Here is a 4,865-nt window from a genome sequence, read left to right as displayed (position 1 = left end):
CGGCGTCCCCCGGAGAGTTGGTGGGTGTACCTGTTATTTGCTTCGATTAGTCACTTTAGTCGCCGGAGATCCTTTGTGTTTTCCCATGGATGATGACTGCTGCACCCCCCCCCCCCCGATCCTGTGCTGGAACGTGCGCGGGTTAAACTCGCCGGCAAAGCGAGAGGCCGTGCGAGAGGTAGTTGCAGCGCACCGTACTGCTATCCTATGTCTCCAGGAAACAAAGATAGATGCTTGGACGCCTGCACTTGTTCATGACATTGGCGGTAGCGCCCTGCAGGGCTGCGCGGTGCTGCCGGCCATCGGCACCCGCGGCGGAGCCGCCATTCTTTGGAACAAGGACGTAGTCTCCGTCGACTCCCACGCCATAGGACAGTTTGCGCTCACGGCCAAGGTCACGCTCGTCGACTCCACCACTTCCTTTTGGCTCACCACGGTCTACGGACCGACCGAAGACGTGAGCAAAAATGCCTTCCTCGCCGAGCTAGCCAGAACGGCACCTCCCCCCTCCGAGCCTTGGCTCATCAACGGAGACTTCAACCTAATCTACGAGGCGCGAGACAAAAACAATCAAAATCTTAATAGAAGGCTATGGGCCGATTTAGAGCGGCGATCGACGGTGCTGGCCTGCGCCAGATCAAATGTAGCAACCGCCGGTTTACCTGGAGCAATGAGAGGGACAACCCCACTTTAGCTAGCATCGATAAATTCTTCTGCTCCTCGCCCTGGGAAGCTCTTTTCTCGCGCGCGCTTCTGATGGTGGTTTCAACTGCAATTTCTGATCACTGCCCGCTTTTGCTGGCGGACGCGTCGGCGCCCCGTCGACGAGGGGGATTCAAATTCGAATCCTTCTGGCCACGACTCCCGCGCTTCCTAGACACGGTCGCGGCTGCCTGGTCGCGCCCGCTGGCCACCACCTGTGCTTTCGCCCGGCTACGCATCAAGATGAGCAAAACGGCCAAAGATCTTCGCACTTGGAGCAAGAATCTGATCGGTGACACCAAGCTTCAATTCCATATTGCCTGTGACGTAATTCTCCGCCTCGACATTGCTCAGGAAAGACGGCGCCTCTCGATGGCAGAAGCTGAGCTTAGAAAGGGCCTAAAGAGCAAATTACTGGGTCTAGCGGCGATCGAGCACTACAGAAAAAGGCAAACTTCCCGCCTAACCTGGCTGCGTGCGGGTGACGCCGCAACTAAATTTTTCATGGCCAAGATCAGCTCAAGAAGGCGCAAGAACTTCATCAGTGCTCTGAAAGTGGGCGACACCGTAGTGACTACACACGCTGAGAAGGAACAGGCAATACATGATCACTTCAACAGCATCCTGGGAACCACCCAGCACCGATCCACGTCGGTCAACTGGAATGAGCTGCGAATGCCTTCAGTGCAGGCAAACGGCCTGGACAACCCTTTCTCTGAGGAAGAAGTGTGGGCGGCGATAAAGGATTCTCCAGCGGAGAAATCGCCAGGGCCTGGCGGGTTTTGCGGCGCCTTTTTTCGGAGTTGCTGGAGCATTATAAAGACGGACATCATGCGGGCGTTCCAGCAGTTCTATCACCTGGCTGGACAAAATTTTGGAGCTCTTAACTCAGCGATCATCGCTCTCATCCCCAAGAAGGATGGCGCGGAGTCCATTGCTGATTACAGACCGATCAGCCTGATACATTCAATTGCAAAGCTTTCTCCAAGGTGCTGTCAATCAGGCTCGCTTCAGTGGTGCAGTCAGTTATCTCGCCCGCTCAGACGGCTTTTCTGAAGACCAGATGTTTACACGACAGCTTCGTCTACGTCCAGAATTGCGTCAAGAGCCTGCACCGCAGAAAAACACCGGCCGTTCTTCTTAAGCTTGACATCTCGAGAGCTATTGACAACGTCTCATGGGAATATCTCCTGGAACTGCTTGAGAGGCTAGGTTTTAGTGCACGCTGGCGGGACTGGGTCACGCTCCTCCTGGCTACATCATCCTCGGCTTTCCTCCTCAACGGATCACCTGGCGCGCTAATCCTGCATCGGCGAGGACTAAGGCAAGGCGACCCTCTGTCTCCTCTCCTCTTCATCCTCGCGATCGACCCCATCCACCGCCTACTTCAGGCTGCCGAGGAGGCCCTCGAGATCATGCCGGTGCCTGGCCGTGAGGTCAAGCTCAGAGTGAGCTTATACGCCAATGATGCCATAATTTTCGCCAACCCTGACAAGGAAGAGATAGATTACTTGATGCATCTCCTCCAGAGCTTCGGCGACGCCTCGGGCCTCCGGATCAATCTGGCCAAGTCCACGGCCACGCCGATCCACAGCAACGACATCGACTTAGGGCTAGTCCTTCAAGCATTTGGCGGCCCGATCGCTCACTTCCCTATTAGATATCTAGGTCTACCGATCACCACGGGACGGCTACGTCTGGTGCACTTGCAGTTCATCCTTGACCGCATCAAGGCACGGCTCGCAGGCTGGAAGGGACGCATGCTGTCCATGGCTGGCAGACGGGTCCTTGTCCGCTGCGTCCTCTCGGCTCTGCCTACCTTTGCCCTGACAGCACTGCGGGTACCCAAGAAGCTTCTGAAGGAAATTGACAAGCATAGGCGACGATTTCTCTGGGGGAAGGATCAAGAGCTCTCCGGTGGCAGCTGCAAGGTAAACTGGGAACGGGTTTGCTCCCCGATCGAGCATGGCGGTCTCGGCGTGCTGGACCTTCCCAAATTCAGTCGCGCTCTCCGGCTTAAATGGCTCTGGCACAGCTAGAAAAATCCCTCTTGCCCTTGGGTTGGAACGGAGCCGCCGTGCGATGACGCAGACCACGCCCTCTTCAACGCGGCAACGACTGTCACAATCGGCAACGGCAAAACAGCAAGCTTCTGGAGCTGCTCTTGGCTCGGGCCGGTGCCGCTGAAGCTCTGCTTCCCGTCTCTGTTCAAGCCCTCCAGGCGTAAGGGCAGAACGGTGGCACAAGCCATCACCGGCGACCACTGGGTCCTGGACCTTGCACATGGCAACAACTTTGAACTTGTCAGCGAGGTCCTAGAACTGCACCACCAAATTCAGCGCCGACAGCTCAACTTTCAGAATGATGATCAGGACAAGATCCGCTGGAACTCGGAGGGATCAGGTCAGTACTGCTCGCGCTCGGCCTACGCCCTCCAGTTTCTGGGCTCCACGACGACCAGGTTCCAGGCCATGATCTGGAAAGTCTGGGCTCCGGCCAAGCTCAAGATGTTTGCGTGGCTCCTCCACCTCAACCGATTATGGCGCAATGACCGTCTCCAGCGCAGGGGCTGGCCGAATTCCTACTTTTGCCAGCTATGTCTCAGAAACCTGGAAACCTCGGCGCATCTGTTCTGGAGCTGCCCGTTCACGACGACAGTTTGGTCTAGCTTGTCATCTTGGCAGCACTGCCAGGGTCTCAGCATGGCATGTCTGCCAACTGATTGCAGCTCTCTGGAAAAGGCCGAAGCCATGGTTTCTGCTTCGGGGCCAGCACACGCGAAGGGGATCAAGTCTTTGATCATGCTGGTGTTATGGAAAATCTGGCAGAACGTAACAGTCGAGTCTTCAGAAATCAGGAGGCCCCGGTGCTTGCGGTGATCGCAGACATCAGGAGAGAGCTCTCGCTTTGGCAACAGGGAGGCTACAAATCCATTCTGAGCCCCTTCGGGGATCCTCCATGAGATAGTAGCCGTTCGTCGGGGTGCTTCAGGCACCTAGGCATTTTCTACTTCTTTTGTTTATCTCCTTGATCCACGGATCTTCGCCTTTGCCACTTTGTCACCTGCTCCCTGCTTAATCAATAAAACCCCAGCCCTGCTGGCTCGTTCAAAAAAAAAAGAATGGCGATAGAGCGGACGAGCTTGATTGCCCCTGCTAGGTGGACCAATGAAACAGCATGATGTTGGAGCTGGCATTCAGTGGTTGCGGAAACACGGGTGAGTTTGCGTAGGGAAAAGGCAGGAGCCAGCGCCCGGCCACCCCGGGCACTTGCCCGGGCTCGCTGGCCACGGGACAGCGTACACACGTGAGTCGTGACAGACAATGGGGCAAAATCTGCTATGCATCGAGGTTTACCCAGGCAGCAGTGTCGTGTATACGTCATAAACAATGGGGTGTACGTATATACGTCATAAACAATGGGCTTCTACCCAGCGTTTGGCTAATATTTAAGTGATGGGCTAATTAACTAGGCCTACCAAGCGTTCGGCATGGGCTGCTATTCCTTCTTCTAAGAGCATCTCGAGCCGCACCTTCAACAAAGCCCTCCAGACGAATTTTTGGCCGCCGGCGTTAAAAATTTGGCCCAGTCGCGTCCCCAAAGGCCCTTTTTTCGCCGGCTCGGGCCGAAATTGGCGCCGGCGGACCCGGGCCGAACCCGGCGCGCTTGGGGGCACCGGTCAAATCGTTTTTCGCGCGAAAATCGGCGGGTCCTTCTTGGCAGCGACTCGGCTCTTCTCGTCGCTTCGTCGTCCTCATCGCCTCAGTTCCCGCGGCGGATCAATGTCAAAGCTGTCGCGCGCTGCCGCGCCGGTCAGCCTCCTCCATTGATGCCTCACGGGCGGCGCAGTGAAGACGGGGCGACGCACGTCACTCGCCCGCCACGCGTACGCACGGCGGCCACGCGAGTGCCGCCTATATAAGCCGCCCCCTCCCGCGCCGGTGAGCCACGCAGACACCTCGCTCTCCACCATCGAAGCCTCCGTTTCTCCCTCTTTTCTCATCGTTTCCAGTTCACCCAATGGCCGAGCGCTTTCCAGGCGATGGTTCGGCGGCGAACGGCTTCGGCCGCCGCCACCTTCACGAGGACGAAACTCGGCTTCTCTATGAGGCCGAGTATCCAGTCCCGCCGGACATGCGGGTGCTCGGGGCATGGAGGATCAG

Source organism: Triticum dicoccoides, chromosome 5A (assembly GCF_002162155.2).
Source record: "Triticum dicoccoides isolate Atlit2015 ecotype Zavitan chromosome 5A, WEW_v2.0, whole genome shotgun sequence".
NCBI classification, from domain to species: domain Eukaryota; kingdom Viridiplantae; phylum Streptophyta; class Magnoliopsida; order Poales; family Poaceae; genus Triticum; species Triticum dicoccoides.
Note: the sequence above shows the minus strand (reverse complement) of the source record.